At 45.0% G+C, this 17,786-nt stretch overlaps 1 protein-coding gene across 2 annotated transcripts in view; it reads right to left on the minus strand.

Annotated features, from left to right (window-relative positions):
* Positions 1-12,307, minus strand: part of syt1a (synaptotagmin Ia) — a 296,089-nt gene extending 283,782 nt beyond the window's left edge. For both annotated transcript variants that reach the window (XM_054739791.2, XM_015961176.3), the window contains exon 1: positions 11,951-12,307. The gene's annotated coding sequence lies outside the window, so the exon portion shown is untranslated. The remainder of the gene's footprint in view (positions 1-11,950) is intronic.
* Between the last annotated feature and the right edge of the window lie 5,479 nt (positions 12,308-17,786).

The following is a 17,786-nucleotide window of genomic DNA, read 5'->3' on the forward strand; positions in this document are numbered from 1 at the left end:
TGCAATGGCTTTAATTGGTAACAAAACAAAAAACAGCAACGGGTTTCATTGAGCAGGCCGTTGCCAAAAAAAGGAAAGGGGATCATTTGTTAATCGATGACAGCTACTTATCCTTCTCAACTCATGTGACACATTTGAAACCCGCCAAGGTCATTTGTGTACAGCACCAGGTGGCGTAGGGGCGACACCGATTTTAATTGCTTTCTTGCTCCATCCCGCCATAACGCTTTACTGTGCATACACACTGCCGGGTGTCATGTTTTATGACTAACACATCCTCCAAGGACACCCAGAGCAGCGAGTCAACTGAAGCAGAGCCAAGTTACTTGGTTATAGTCGGATCCCATTCCTCTTCACCAAGCTGATTTATTCTGGAGCCAATGAATGGTGGAGGATTTGGCTATTTGGCTTGTGTTGGTTTCTAATGACTGTGTCATTCAGAACAGACTGTCTTCAGATTTTCCCCCTTAAATTTTTCGTGTTTTACTCTGTAAAGTTATGAATGCTTAAAGAAAGACCAGTAGTAATGAGTGATGTCTCTGGCATGATGAACTAGGTGGGGCACAGCCACACTCGTGCCAGTTGCCCAAGCGCACTTTGATTTCAGAATCTTCCTGATGTAAAACAAACGTTGAGGGTCCAGCTCGGTCTGGCCCCATCTCCGGCTTTTCAAGAGGATTTAACCTACTGAGCTCATCAGTATCTTGGTAAAACGTAATTATAGACACACAAATGTGTATTAAATAATCGTGTTGGTGACAGAAAGGAAATTTATGCAATATTTCTCTAAAACAAACTATTCTGTTTGTTTCACTGATTATTTTAAGTAAGTGCATATCTCCACAGTGCCATCTGGTGGGGCCCGGCCCCACTGGCCCTCAATGCAGAGACATCACTGGTAGCAATTTGAAATCTAATCTTTCTCTGCTGACAGGCGTGCTACTGATGCAGGTTAATGGTCGTTAATGGAAAAAAAGTGGATTACCTTTTATTTTACCATTCTAGACAGCTCCTAATGTTGCTAGGTTCACTCAGGCCAATTTACGCTAAATGACCAAGTTTTAAAGTTTGCCTATGAGTTTCATCTACATGATGTCATCACATGGTCTCACTGGGAAACATCATGTGTGGAAAGTTGTGTTGGGTAATTTGATACTGAGATAGACCTGGACGATGTTACACTTGAGCATTGGCATTGCAACGAATCGTGATCGTCAACGCAGATCCACTAATCAGTCGTTCTTATTCGGTTTAAGGAAGTAGACCGCAAGGTGTTTGATTTTTAGCGTTGTTTTCATTGTATCCCAAATGTCATTGGTTATTTTATGAAAAAATCAACAATCTGTTCAAGCCACACACGCGAGAATAAGGCAAGGCTCTCCGATTTAAAACTTTGCAAGAAAGAGATGAATGAAGGAAATTTCAAAGGTTTTCACAGTTTATTGTGTTGGATTGCAGACGCCGGTCCTGTTGTTTACGATTTTATTGTAAGACATTAACTGAGCCCTTGTGAAGACCATCAATGACACGAGTCTTTGAACAGTGACTTTGACATTATTTGGCATTTCACAGTGGTTTGAGAGAAGAGTTTCCGGTGTTTATGATTTAATCATCATTCAGAACAGAATAATGTAAGCTTGCTCCGCAATTCATAAAATGCCAACAGGTTTATTTTTCTACAAAATAGCATGAGTGAAGCAAAGGGCTAAAATTGGCCTAAAATTCCTATTGCAGCCATATGCATAATAATAATGGAACAAAATCACAATGTCATTTTTTTCCAATATTGTGCAGTCTTATACTAGGGCAACAATCTCAATAAAGAAATAAATATTATTATCTCAGCAGAAAGCAACAAATCCTGAATCCAGTCCACAAACTGGAACCAACACCAGCTTCTATTCTGCCTTTCCCTAATTAGCTGTTGAGCATCATAAATGTGGCTATTAGTAAAGCTTAGAGTCTACCGTTGAATGAAGTAAATTTCTGCCATTGACTTGGTTCATGAGCATACATCCAAGTGCCTGATTAATTGTTACATTATTAAAGTCCAATTACTAAAATATCCAATAGCTTCAGCACTAACAGTTCAAAAGGTTATTATTAGTTTTCCTCCCAGAGGCAGTCAGCTCCGTTTTCATCATCTCTTAGTAGCTTCCTGCTAAACAGGTGGATTATGAGATGCCTTTACAAATCCAGCTACAGGAAGAGGAAGGTCTATGTTTTTGACTTGTGCTCCATAAAATCTTGTTTTGACTCTCCATGGCCTTCAGGAATAATTAATACAGTCTATGAATGGGCAAATAGGACGGTTTGCTCACCATGTAGAGGCGGGCCTGGGGTCTCAAGAGGTCCAACAGAGCACAGAGTCCAAGCTATTGTCCGTTGGCGGTCCCATTCATCTTCATGGTATTTACCTCCAAAAACTTCCTCAGGAGGACCTTCAGGTAGCAGCGGGAGAAATGCTACGACCAGATGATGCATTTTACCAGAGCTGACTATGAATCAGGATATTAAAAAGTTGTAGGAGGGCAAAAGCAATTTCCTCCTGAAGGGGATTTTAAAATTACAGCGCCCATGCTGGCAGCAAGTCTTACCCAAAAAATTATTTCCTCATTCATATCTATCGTGAAACCCCCCCCCCCCCCCCCCGCCACCCTGTCCATCACCGGTGCCTTGCACCTAAGATAACAACCGACGGAGGAAATCTCTCCGACATCCAGTCAAAGAAATAAAGCGTTCCATTAACGTGATTTGGAAAGACGAATAAGTCATGACGAAATGGTTTCTGAAAATTAGAATACCTTCATAAAGAGATCTTCAATGCCCCGAAGAGAGTAAGTTCAGTTATATGTATCTAATTTAATATTTTACAGGTGAACCTGTGAGGAGTTCGACAAATCCAATGAAGACTTGGTTCATTAGACATTTAAGCTGAGCCATTGATCCCGTCAGACTGTCGAGAGGAGGAGATAGCTTTTCGCAGCAGCTGATAAATAAATGAAAAGGCCCCCATTGGCAGCTGGAAAACCGCCCTTTTGTTAAAAACAATGCTTAGGTTCTTCTGTACAAATGGAAAAAAAAAACCTAAATCTTTGTTCTTTTGTGAGGTGATTCAGCAGCTTTACACCGCTAAAACGCTCCACCTAATAAACCCACCATGAATTTAGGGGAGTACTGGGAGCACTGGTGTGTTCCTTCCAACAATGGGGATATTTGGTGTTTCTGTATATTGGATTCTTTAACCACCAATCCTGTCAGGGAGGTTTGTGATGAGAGACACTCTCACTTATGTTTAGCTTGTCTAGTCACTTAACAACTGTTACGCCATAAATGGTTTGTCATTTGTTGAGTTCAGTCAACAGAACATGTCTGAATGAATGTGTGTGAGTGGATTGTGTAAGCTGTCCCATCGGTGGGTCTAGAGATCGAGCAGTCTATACACTCAATCAAACACAAACCTAAAATAATTTTAACCATCAATCAGGAGGCCTATCTGTGTAAGGCCTTTACAAAGACGCAGATCCCATTTAGCTAAGCAAAACTATAATAAACTAGTAATATTACTGCAGGGACTCGCTATCTTCACATGTCTGCATTTTCTAAATTTAATCACCTCATATATAGACTCAACAAAAATATAAACGCAACACCTTTGATTCTGCTCCGATTTTTCATGAGATGCACTTAAAGATCTAAAATTCATTCCAGATACACAATACTACCACTTCTCTCAAACATTGTTAACAAATCAGTCTAAATGTGTGATAGTGAGCACTTCTGCTTTGCTGAGATAATCCATCCCACCTCACAGGTGTGCCATATCAAGATGCTGATCCGACATCATGAGTAGTGCACAGGTGTACCTTATACTGCCCACAATAAAAGGCCACCCAAGAATGTGCAGTTTTGTCTCACAGCAAAATGCCACAGATGCCACAAGCATTGAGGGAGCATGCAATTGGCATGCTGACTGCAGGAATGTCAACCAGATCTGTTGCTCGTGCACTGAATGTTCATTTCTCCACCATAAGCCGTCTCCAAAGGCGTTTCAGAGAATATGGCAGTACATCCAACCGGCCTCACAACCGCAGATGATGTGTAACCACACCAGCCCAGGACCTCCACATCCATCAGGTTCACCTCCAAGATCGTCTGAGACCAGCCACTCAGACAGCTGCTGAAACAATTGGTTTGCATAGCCAAACAATTTCTGCACAAACTGTCAGAAACCATCTCAGGGAAGCTCAACTGCATGCTCGTCGTCCTCATCAGAGTCTTGACCTGACTCCAGCTCGTCGCCGTAACAGACTTGAGTGGGCAAATGCAAAAAGATACCATGATGACATCCTCAGGCCCATTGTTGTGCTGTACATCCATGAACATCACCTCATGTTTCAGCAAGATAATACACGGCCCCATGTTGCAAGGATCTGTACACAATTCCTGGCAGCTGAAAATGTCCCAGTTCTTGCATGGTCAGCATACTCACCGGACATGCCACCCGTTGAGCATGTCTGGGATGTGCTTGACCGGCATTTACGACAGCGTGTACCAGTTCCCACTAATATCCAACAACTTCACACAGCCATTGAAGAGGAGTGGACCAACATTCCACAGGCCACAATTGACAATCTGATAAACTCTATGCGAAGAAGTGTTGCACTGCATGAGGCAAACAGTGGTCACACCAGATATTGACCGGTTCTGAGTCTCCAGACCCCCAATAAAGCAAAAAACTGCACATTCCAGGGTGGCCATTTATTGTGGGAAGTATAAGGTACACCTGTGCACAACTCATGATGTCAGATCAGCATCTTGATGTGGCACACTTGTGAGGTGGGATAGATTATCTGGATCCAAGATGGTGGCGCGTGAACAACGCGAAGCTCAGTATCTCTCCAGAATCTGCTATTTAGCGGTTTTTTAATCTACTTTTAACCGGATTATTCATCCAGAATTGCTGTGTGTTGCTGACCTACAGCAGACAAGAGATTCTGGACATCTGGACTTATAACTCCAACAGTTTTATCGCCGATCTCCAACTCATCCCAGAGATCTCCAGAACACCAGAGGCTGCACCCCACCCCACCCACCCACCCACCCCCGCCCCCACCCCCGGCCGGGTGGAAGTGCATGCAGACGGCGCCGAGAACGTAAACAAAGGCGAGGTAGGCGCGGAGGGTAACGGGCCAAGCTAAGGCTAACACCACATCAGCTGCCTTTACCCAATATCTTCCTCGCCAATGTCCGTTCTCTGGCAAACAAAATGGATGAGATACGGCTCTCCATGACTAACAACAGACGGATTATGGACTCAAATGCCATGTTTTTTACCGAAACATGGTTGAACAACACCTGCCCGGACAATGCTATCGAGTTAGCAGGACGCCACACACACCGAGCCGGCAGGCTAGCAGATGACTCCGGCAAGACCAGAGGTGGAGGTTTGTGCATTTATATTAACAATGCTTGGTGCATGAACTCCACTACTACTGAGAGTCACTGCTCACCCAATGCGGAGTTTTTAATGGTCAAATGCAGACCTTATTATCTCCCCAGAGAGCTCACCTCGATCATTCTTACTGCAGTGTATATCCCCCCGACGCTAATGCTAGGTTGGCCATGAAAGAACTTTCTGCAGCCATTAACAAACACCAGAATAAACACCCCGAAGCTGCTTTTATTGTTGCTGGCGACTTCAACCACACCAACTTAAAGACAGTCCTCCCCAGATTCCACCAACATGTCTCCTGCCACACTAGAGGAGACTAGACTTTAGACCATGTTTATTCCAACTTGGCTGGAGCCTACAAAGCAACACCCCTCCCCCACATTGGACAATCAGACCATCTCTCCCTGTTCCTCACACCTCGGTATTCACCACTCATCCAACGTGTGAAACCTGATGTGAGGACAATTAAAGTGTGGTCAGAGGGGACAGACGCGGTGCTCCAGGACAGATTTAAAAACACAGACTGGAATATGTTCACCAACACAGACCTGGACCAGTACGCCTCATCTGTACTGGATTACATCTCCGTAACCACAGACAGTGTCACCACCCAGAAAAGGATCACCATGTACCCCAATCAGAAGCCTTGGATGAACTGAGATGTTCGTCTCCTACTGAAGGCCCGCAACACCGCTTTTAGGACAGGAGATGCACACGCCTACAGTACAGCCAGGGCTAATCTAAAGAAGGGCATCAAAAAAGCCAAACACAATTACAAAAAGAAGATAGAAGAACAGTTTGCCAACTCCAACCCCCGACGCAAGGACTCCAGACCATTACAGACTACAGGATCACCAAACCCTCCCCCGCATCCTCTGATGTTTCCTTCCTCAACGAGCTCAACAACTTTTATGCTCGTTTTGAGCGAGGGAACCTCACAACCGCAACCATAACAGACATGACGCCAGACCACCAACCTCTGACTCTCTCCCCCACCGATGTACGAGCGGTGCTGAGCAGGATCAATGTCCACAAGGCTGCAGGCCCTGATGGCATCCCTGGGCGTGTTCTCAGAGCGTATTCTGGGGAGCTCACAGGAGTGCTCACAGACATATTCAATCTGTCCTTGGCCCATGTTGTGGTACCGGCCTGCTTCAAATCCACCTCCATCGTCCCGATACCCAAAAACTCCAACCCATCTAGCCTCTATCAGTGTGTTTACATGCAGCCAGTAACCCTTTTAAAACCCGAATATTTACAATAACCCGGTTCCGCAGGTCCATGTAAACACCGCCAAAAACCCGGATATGCTCATAACCGGGTTTTTAAAAACCCGGTTACTACACCTTGGGGTAACCCTTTTCTAACCCGAATGTTTGGTCGTGTAAACACATACCGGGATATCCCCATCAAAGCGTGTGTTCTGCGCATGCTCTGTTCGCAAGGAATCTTGGTCTTTTGAGTAGCGAGACGTCTTGTATATGCCAGAACACCGGAAGTAAACAACAAGTTGGGAGCAACATGGCGAGTCGCGGCACAGCACCACACTTTTGGTGTGACGAAGAAACTAAAGCACAAAGAAATGCGGTCGCTATCTCTTCCGAACTGGGAAACATGTTGTTTTCACGGATACCGGAACAAGAAGAACCGGAAATGACGCATATTGCGTCTGGACGTAGTCCATACGTCCTGACGCTACCCCAACGTCCGCATTTAAATCAGGTTATGCAAGTTAGAGGTAACTCTTTCTATTTATGCTTGTAAACGGGTTATTCTGATCAACTCAGAAACCCGAATCCCGACCTTAACCCGATCATAACCTGGATATTGGCTGCATGTTAACGTACTCAATGACTACCGCCCGGTAGCACTCACCCCCAACATCACTAAGTGCTTAGAGCAGCTGGTCTTAGCACACTTCAAATCCTGTCTCCCCCCCACCCTGGACCCCCACCAATTTGCATACCGCCAGAACAGGAGTACAGAGGATGCAGTCTCCATTGCACTGCACTCTGTCCTCTCACACCTGGACAACAACAACACCTACGCCAGAATGCTGTTTATAGACTTCAGTTCATCATTCAATACAATCCACCCCTCACAACTCATCAGGAAACTGACAGACCTGGGGACTTCCTGACCAACTGCCCTCAACATGTCCGACTGGATAACCGCTGCTCATCAACAATCACAATGAACACTGGTGTACCACAAGGCTGTGTGATGAGCCCTTTCCTCTACTCCCTTTTCACCCGCAACTGCAGACCTGCTGATAGTTCTAACACCATCATTAAGTTTGCAGATGACACCACGGTGATTGGCCTCATCAGTGACAACGATGAGACTGCCTACAGGGAGGAGGTGGACCGTCTGACTGAGTGGTGCGACACAAACAACCTGCTGCTCAACACTGAGAAGACTAAGGACCTCATCGTGGACTACAGGAGGAATGCTGACCCACATCCACCCATCCACATTAAGGGGATGGCAGTGGAGCGTGTGAGCAGCTTCAAGTTCCTGGGAGTCCACATCTCCGAGGATCTCACCTGGACTACCAACTGCTCCAAGCTGGTCAAGAAGGCTCACCAGTGCCTCTTCTTCTTGAGGACTCTGAGGAAGAACAACCTGTCCTCAGACATCCTGGTGAACTTCTATCGATGCACTATCGAGAGCATCCTGACCAACTGTTTAACAGTCTGGTATGGGAACTGCTCCGCCTCGGACCGGAAGGCGTTGCAGAGGGTCGGGAAAACTGCCCAGCGCATCGCCGGAGCACCACTTCCTGCCATAAAGGACAGGAAGCGGTGTCTGAAAAGGGCTAGGAAAATCATCAGAGACCACAGTCACCCATCACATGCCCTGATCACCCTGCTGCCCTCTGGGAGGCGCTACAGAAGCTTCCGGACTAACCCCCAAATTCCACTACCTCCGCTCCGCTCCGCCCCCCGCTCCGCCCCTCGCCTTCCGCAGCCGCTCGCTTCCTAACTAAATTTTTACTGGTACCCGCTCTACAACGGCTCCGCTCCGGTGCGGAGACCTGAGGTGCGCAAACAAGCATGCGCAGGATTTTCGAGATCTTGCGATACAGTCCGAGCAATACATGCGAAAGTTAGATCCAAACACCCGTTGTGTGGGAGAAGCATCGACATGAACTGTTTAATCTGCCCATCATTTGTGTTGAGAGATCAGCAGTGTTTGGATCAACAAAGTGTGACTACTTTGATAGTTGAAACTGTATTTATGGCTTATTTTTGTGCATTTAAAGTTCAGCCGCCATTGATAGTTGTTAAAAGTTGTTAAACCTGTGCATATGAAACAAAAAACGCTTTTTGTTTATCGATTTATTGTGAAATAACGGAGGCTGTGCTTGCTCCTTTTCCTGTTGTGTGGTTGTGATTCCTGTCCATTGACTGCGGAGGTGCTCCGGCGTCAGCAAAAATAGGATCGATTCTATTTTTGCCGGATGCCGGAACAGAGGGCGGCGCACTGCGCCGCACTGCCGCAGCACGGCCGCAGTAATGGAATAGCTCTGATTGACTACAACGGGACTGATTTTGCTCCGGAGTTCGTGCCGGAGCGGAGCGGAGTGGAGGTAGTGGAATTTGGGGGTTAGACCACCAGGTACTGGAACAGTTTCTTCCCCACAGCTGTCAGACTCCTGAACTCTGCCTCCTGACATATGACCCACGTTAAACTCATGGACTACTTGTATTAACTACGGCCTGTACATACTTATAGTTATAGAATATTCATAACATACTTCATACCGTGTACATTATAACATACATAATAAATCCATTTTTGTAATATACTTACACATCTATATTATTGCTAATATATATTGTAATACATCTATATCACGGCTAAAGCACTTTCTGGATGGACGCAAACTGCATTCGTTGCCCTGTACCTGTACATGTGCAATGACAATAAAGTTGAATTCTATTCTATTCTATTATCTCAGCAAAGCACAGGTGCTCACTATCACACATTTAGACTGATTTGTGAACAATGTTTGAGAGAAATGGTAATATTATGTATCTGGAATGAATTTTAGATCTTTAATTCCATTTCATGAAAAATCGGAGCGGAATCAAAGGTGCTGCGTTTATATTTGTGTTGAGTGTAGAATGATCATAAATGATAAATGGCCTGTATTTGTCTTAGGGGTCTAGCTGATACAACCCCTGCACTCCAAGGTGATTTCGTTCAACAAAGGCAACAAGGTAAATGTGGTTTCTAATTGCCGAACCCTTTTAGTGCAGTCCCAAGTTTAAGACAACTTGAATAATAGCCAGAAATCATCATTTGCATGGTTGGTTCCAAGGAGAGCTTCTACACGCAGCAAGAAGAAATGGGAGTGAGACGAAATGTTTTCTGAGCAGCAATGTATTGAAAACAATGCTTTAACTGAAACGGGCTGTTTAACAGCTGATCAGAACCACATCTCCTTAAAAAGGCCTCATTTGTATTTTAAACTTCTTTTTACACTCTCTTACTTTTCATCAGTGTGATGGACCTACAGTACTAGTGTCAAAGTAATGGGCCTGAACTTGGCTCTAACTAACAATCAATGTTAAACACAAAACCAGACTATTGCTTCTAAAAGGATAAAAGTGATACCAGTGTAATCCATTAGCACGACATTATTCATCGATCTCTCTTCTGCGTTGTAAGTGATGATGCTGATTAAAGACGGTACATCTGAAACTACATGGATGCACTTGCTCACGGAGGGCAACCCTCGCGGAAAGAGACAGAGCACAAATTATGATTCATGCGTCGGCTCTTGGCCTTGACGGATCTGTTCCAGCTCACAGGCACCCGCCACTACACCGCCACACAAGGTCACACCGTAGGAGAGACTCTATACCCACCATTTTAGATGTCTCTCTAGCAGAAAGACTCCTGCTCTATCCTCTTTATCATCTGATAAACTCATCTTAATTGAGGGCCTCCAGACAAATGCAAAGCAAATCCGGCAGATGCAAAAGTTCACTCACTGCAAGCCGTCTGAGACAAAAGGTTAGCACTGTCAGCACATCAGGCTTGAGACTTTGGGTGTGTGATTCTCATTAATGGCTCTGTAACAAGCCTGAAAAACATTACAATACCTCCGGCGACAGCTGAGTGGCCACTTGATTTGACAAGAAGTCAACATCTGCCTCAATGCTTAACGCAATCCCAGGAAGTGCTCAGCCTCTACGGCAACAAGAAGGTGTAAAGACGTGAGCTCGTTTGTGCTCATAGTCAGGATTTATAACAGAGAAATACCATTTTTCTAAAATAGTTCAAGCACTCTGCCTCCCCAGCTGATTCAGTTATGAAACAGAGCATCTGCAGAAGCTCCAGAGGGTGTGTAAACATACACTCTGCCCCGGGAAATGAGCTGAGGGGTCATTTAGATTCGGGAGGAGGAGGGAAGCTCACAGAGCAGCTCGCTCCCACCCCCTCCATCACCTGGTAACAGTCTGACACACAGGAACCTCCTGCCTAATGCATTCAAAGCACTTGACAACCCCCTCCTCTCCCTCGTTTCCTCGCTTCCATAGCACCGGCTGATCATGCTTTCTGAGTTATTACTTAATCTGGGAGCAGAAGGTGATAGGCCATCTGCTCCTGAATGACTCGTCAGTGAGCCCGTGCGGCAGTCACCATGGATTTGCTTGACGTGTTTGCAGAGAGTCTGGAGACGCTCGTTCCATGTGCACTGTGCGGCAGCCAATCGGCACTCCATCGGCAAAACCTGTGGGAGGTGATAAGCCTCCGTTACACCAAGGGGGGGTTCCCACCAATCACAATAGCAGAGATCCTCGGTAACCAGTCAAGCCAAAGTGGGTTTTCAACCTTATCAGCTCTTACATAAAACAGGAGTGTCACTAAGAGATAAATAATTGTCAAAATTATTAGTTATTGGGGAAAAAAGAGGTTGATCCTTTCTTAGATAATATCTAAGCTCATTTCTGAATCAATAGCCTAAACCCATCACAGCTGAAAGATGGAGGAGAGTGGAGAGAAATGAGACAGGATGCCCGCACATTTTTTTCTTTCTTTTCTTAATCTGATGGAGAAGCATAAGCAGAGGGATTCGCTTCTATGGGATGAAAGCAGACGCTCATCTTTCTTCTCAGTTCCTCTCCCCTCTCCTCGTCTTTCCATCAGCCCACACATCCACACTGTGGTCTCCCCTCGCAACCAGAGACACGCTCTATATGCAGCTGCTTTGCTCATCAGCCGCCGCGCTCCACCCTGCATCCACAGCAGATTCCCAAAACCTTTAGGTGCACATGGAGGTGAAAGGAGGCGAAGAAAACAAGCGCCAACATTTCTGTGATGGGCAGGAGCTAGGAGTTGGAGCAAAGTGTACTACTCCTGGTATTCCCTCAGAACCGCCGCCCAACAAGAATAGTTCAGTCCCACACAGACAAACCAAGCATCTACCAATAACAGATACTCATATTTGTTTACAAATCGTAATAAAAATAGCTTTCCTACCTGGCTTCACGCCTTCAGCTCCAGCTTTGATGAGAAGGCTCACTCGTATAGAGTGGGAAGTCTTGGAGAGAGGATGTGTGGTATAAGTGTAAGTGTGTGTGTGTGTGATGCTTAGAAAAAGAGGAAAAGGATGGAGATTGAGCAGAGGCAAGCAGAGAGGTGGAGCCTAGCTGAGAGATGAGATGGAGAGCTGGTTGATGACTGTCTGCTGCCTATAAAGCTGCTATCGTGGGAGTGGTGTGCACGGCGCTAGATCATCATCTGTTCATAACGCGCACGGCCGACGCACCTCAGGCAAGGTTTGGAGAATGAGGGACCTGGGGGCAGAGGAGGAGAGGAGGAGGCGTGAGAGACCGGAGAGGCAGAGCTGGTTAAACCAGCATCATCACGCGGCACTTCCTCGGAATCCCTCCAGTGAGAGGGGAACCGCATCACTGAGTCCTTGGCTGTGATTGGCTGGGAAACGGGGAGACGCCAAGTGTAACCCAGGATGACCCTTTCAGCACATATTAACATGCCTTGTTTGTCTCCCTCTTGCAGCTACATCTCACTTTCAAAGGACACTGAGGGAAAATTCCTGGGATCAGTCATTCTGTGCATGAGTCAGTACATTAATAGCAGAGTAAAATAATAAATATAGGTATGCACGTCCATGTCCTCACTTAGAAGATCTCATTTATGACCCTATCATCTAAAACATATAATAACCTTTGTTGGACTCCTTTGGTGATGGAAAATGAAAGAAAACCATCAAATTCTCTCAGACGTTCAGAGATCGGAACACAAAAATCCAGATCAGGGTTTCTTTACCAGTTTCTGCACCATTTGAAAGATGACCGTGCATCCTCTGTACGAAAAAGCAACCCAAAGCATCCCGTAGACATCAGGCGCTGCCATCTCGGCCTTTTGGACACAGAATTTCCTGGACGCTAAACCAACAACAGCCTTCCCCGTCGAGTCTGTGAATGTTAAGTGACAGCGTGACGTAGATCTGTTTGGACTTTCTGAAACAAGCGCTTCATCATCCATTTCTATCAGAAGCTAATGCAAGAGATAGGTGTAGGAGACTATTTTCATGTTCAGCCAGCATGAAAATCTCAGAATGACTGACTATAATCAGAAATAATATTTTTTAAGTGTTTCGTTGGTAAGTACACCTTTAATAAAGTCACATCGAGCATAACCCCAGCAGTCACCAGGAAAGAGGCGGGGGACAACCTGGACAGGTCTCCGGTCCATCGCAGGGACACACAGAGACAACCAGTCAAACACACACTCACATGAGTAACTTTGATTATGTTACACGGAATAAAGCTCAACTACATTTAGTTAATGATGACAAGCTAAAAACATCCTTTTTACCAACATTTACCAAAAAATAAATAAAAACAAGACACATGTCAACGTGCACGGTTCAAATGTAAGTGGATTTTATAAAGAAAACTGAAAAACTTTAAAATCTGTTTCCATGGTTACTTGTAATGACCTCCCTTCTGTCCAAGTTGAGCAAAAACGTCTAATTGGTGCTAATTGGTGTAAGGAAGCTTCAACATTTGTGTTAAAAAGCAGCTACGAATGAGCTTTTTCATCAACATAATTTATGAAATCATACAAATAACAGCCTGTTGAGTAATCAGAGTGATTGTAATTGCATGTTTGTTTCTTTCCACAGTTCCACAATTTAAACTGAAGCCTGTGTCACTCAAGACTTTTTAATGCGTAAACTCAACCCTGCACATAAAAACTTCAGTCTTTCTTGTCAAGATTGTGATCAGAAGCGGATTGTCAAGCTGATGCTTGACTGCTAACAAAAATAAATACCTTGAGTTCAAATGCATAAGCATGTTGTAATACGGAATCAATTCTGACTTTATTTAAAGGGACTTTACGGAGTTTTGAATTTTTATGCTCGTGATTGCCCCCTCAGGCCAAAAGCATAACGGCAGCTTCAATAGTTGGCTTGTGCACGAGGCGCGCATGCTATACGTGCACACTCCTTAATGAAAAGACCAGCTGAGACAGTCCCGTGTGTGTGTGTGTGTGTGTGTGTGTGTGTGTGTGTGTGTGTGTGTGTGTGGCCCGGAGGACAGAGGACAGGAGAATGTGCAGCTAATTAATTAAATAATGTGGTTCTGTAGCTTTCTCTTCAGCACAGCCGACAAAGTTTTATGATGGGTCAGTCCTCCTGCATGCTCAGATCATTCCCTTCCCTTGCTTGAAAAATTGTTCCAAAATGAAAGTTGAACCCACATCTTTTTTATCTGTGAATTCAATGCCGTTCAGCGAGTCTCAAATAAAAATTTGGGCATCTTATTGTAAAAAAATATACCATTAATGTAAAAAATAAACTCTAAATGAACTATGTTCACATGCAGAATCGAACCCCGGTCTTCTGCACAAGAGTCCGACATCTTACGCCGAGGACACACTGGCCGCGGAAGCGCCGCGAAAATGGGACCGCCTTCATTCGGCGCCCTTGTTAAGCTATTCTATAGACCACATGGGCCGCCAAAGCGCCGCGAATCGCCTCGCGCCGGCGCGCGCCGTGCAGCGATCATTTCGGCGTCGGCTCTATTTTTTTCGCGAGCCGCGGGTGAATCGCGTCAATTCTGGCAGGAAGTCAAACCTAGACATAAGAGGCTGGCCGGTAAAGTTAACAAAATAAAGCATTTCAAAATAAAATTATGCAATCAAATGTGTTCGTAATCAGACACTGCAGAAAAACCACACTAACACACACACATCGAACTTGTGTGCGTGTGTGACCGCGTGAAGGGGTGTGTGGTTTTGGGTGTCTTTTCACGGAGCAAACAGGACAGAGAGGCAGAAAGTCTGAGGCAAGCAGTTAATATGGATGACTTTAAATTAATTATGGAAGTTGAGAAACACAAGGAGCTGAACGACCCCCGAAAAACGGTTATTTACGTACCCATTTCTGAAGAAACTGCTAGGATACAGCTGCAGAATTGGAGCGGGTTCCAAGAGATTCAACTGGCAGAAACATAGGTTCACACACACACACACACACACACACACACACACACACACACACACACACACACACACACACACACACACACACACACACACACACACACACACACACACACACACACACACACACACACACACACACACACACACACACACAAGGTGTGTCCACGTTCAAGGAAAATATTTATTTATAATATTATTTCACACACACACACGTATGCGCGCGCACAAACACTCAAACGTAGGAAAAGAGCTGAGAAAAGGCAGAGGGGAAATGGAGGACACCAAGTGTTTAACAGAAAAACTACAGCTGAGCCGAGGCGCGCCTCGACTGGGGCACGTCTGATCTGAACTGAGGAGCGGCGATCAGCGGCCCAATTTCGTGAGCGATTCGCTTCTCGGCGCTTCGCAGCGCTTCCGCGGCCGGTGTGTCCCCGGCATTACTAGGTGAGCTAAAGCACCAGTGGCATCTTTTGTATCTGTAACTTTTATATCCTTGATGACAGCTGAAACAACGTTCAAAGAACAGTTCGGAGCGAAAATGGCTATTTTGTTGCTAATTTGCAGGAAATATCTAGAAGAAAGTTCTACAGAAAGTAGCTAAGGGTCCTCAGAAATGTAGCTAGCTTTGTCACTAGGCGTTAGGAACAGCAATAAAGTGGCACTGCCTCTCTCTCTGCTGCTAAAGCTACTGATAGCAAATGCTACGGGTTATGCCTGAGCGTGAACGCGCATGAAGCAGCCTGCTCGACCCGAGCATCTCTCTTTTTCTGTGATTTTACAGAAAAACAGGCAATCACAGTAAAAATGCCAGGGCTCATTCTACAGGACCAGGGCATTGCAGGAGAATGTATGAAGAAGACATTTATTATTTCTATACATGTTTTGACTGTCAAACTTCCATAATGCCCCTTTAATGATCAAAACGATTTTTAGAGAAGAAAACTTTAGAGACAATGTGTAGTTTTTACCATTAATTTCAGGAAATATCCATCAAAATGTAGTCGAAAAGGAATTAAATGATGCCCAACATAACATATAACCATAAAAATCAGATCTAAAATACACGGGATCGGGCCGATGCCATATTAGATGCCATGTTTCCTTCTACGGGTGCCCGTGAGGACAAAATGCATTTACTGATTTGTAACAAGCGGTTACAAAACTCTAATCATTCTTAAATGTTGTTTTACACGTTTACCTCTTTACTTGTTGCCACTGATGAAAGGGAGTCTGATGTGCTTGACATTTTGCTAAGGTTCGCACTCCCCAGGACTTTTTGACCCTAATGGGCATCCGTTGGTAAGATCTTACTCCAACACAAAAATACAGCTTGCTTGCAACGATTTAGGTATCTACTGCCCCCTATCGCCAGGAAAAATGCACACTGTCAAAGACAGAGACAAAATAAAAAGGCTAAAGAGGCTTCTGCTGATTTTTAAACAAATTAATACGGTTTTTAGAAATGAAAATATTTTTATGAATAAATAAAACAACTCAGAGGTAACCCCGACTGAATTTAAATATTGTTTTGAATCAGCATCGAGAGTGATACCGACAGAGTATAAAAAATGTGTCTGACAGGTGAAACTCTAAATCATGTCCCTCCTCAGCTGCATCACTGGTTTTGATCTGAAGAAGGCTGGTTGGTTCTGGAGGGGCTCCACTGACTCCATTCACATGAACACCAGCTGCATCGCACCAGCTTCTGCTCAGGAAAAACCTGGCTTTAGTCATGTCCTTGTCCCTTCCTTAGCCATCACGCTTCACTCCAGCAGTCTGGCCCCAAGTCGCTCTGCTCCAGAGGTCAAAGGTGTCCCGCAGGCCCAGAAACGATCAACGACCCTCTGCTGTACGAGCAGTGTCCTCTGTCACACACTCTTTCATCCAATAGGCTCAGAACTAAATCAAAGTGACAAAATTAATCATGTGACGTGGAACATAATTAGAGGGCCAATAAAGGCCGGAGTGAGCCCCTTCCCCCGTTTGGAGCCCCTTCCCCCGTTTGCCTACATGCTCGGTGAGCGATAAAAGGGTTACTGGAAGCTTCTGGATGCAGAAACTAGTAGCTTAACAGAAAGCTGATGTGCTTTAGCAGCTTTGGTGCACGAATCACTCATGCAGCTGAAAAATGTTTTTTACATGTCAGACCATCCATCCTAAATATTCCAATGAACTATTAACATGTGTTCTCTAAATTAGGCAAGTGGCTATTTACTGATTAGGAAGCATCTCAGACCCACTGAATAAAGATTCTAGAATATTTTTTTACAATGGTGACCCGTTCTTTGAGCCTCTACGTGTCATGTGAAACTTTGTTGGGGCTCAAAATGGCCCAGGAGCCCTGACAAATGGCCAAACACAACCCCATAATAAAGCCCTACAATGGAAAGGCTGGTTTGCTCCACCCACTGTGACAGGACATGAATATTTAATGAGCTGCCCAATGATTGGCCGGTTTACCCAGATGGCTGCATGCCTGCCTGGAAACTGTGTGTGGAGCCGCGTTCCATTTCCGGAGTTGCTCAGAACAACCCATCTCACTGTGGCCATTACAACATTACCGCTCTCTACAGGAAGCAGGTCAGAGATGACACCGTTGTTGTATATTTGACACCCCAAGCTGCCTATGGTGAACAACAAAAGTGTAAACGTGGTTTTGAATTCTAGGACACCTACATAGATTTAATCAGAGGCTAGACTTCAACACCCAGGTGTGTGAGTCAAACCCTCTGCTTTGGTCAAATCTCCACCAGTGTGCGTTTCCTAGAAGAGGAGTTTTCTCCGGCCTCAGCATCTACCCCAGGAAGTGTGGTGCTTTTTTTCTGTTGTTTACAGATCA

Source organism: Nothobranchius furzeri, chromosome 1, assembly GCF_043380555.1.
Source record: "Nothobranchius furzeri strain GRZ-AD chromosome 1, NfurGRZ-RIMD1, whole genome shotgun sequence".
Taxonomy (NCBI): domain Eukaryota; kingdom Metazoa; phylum Chordata; class Actinopteri; order Cyprinodontiformes; family Nothobranchiidae; genus Nothobranchius; species Nothobranchius furzeri.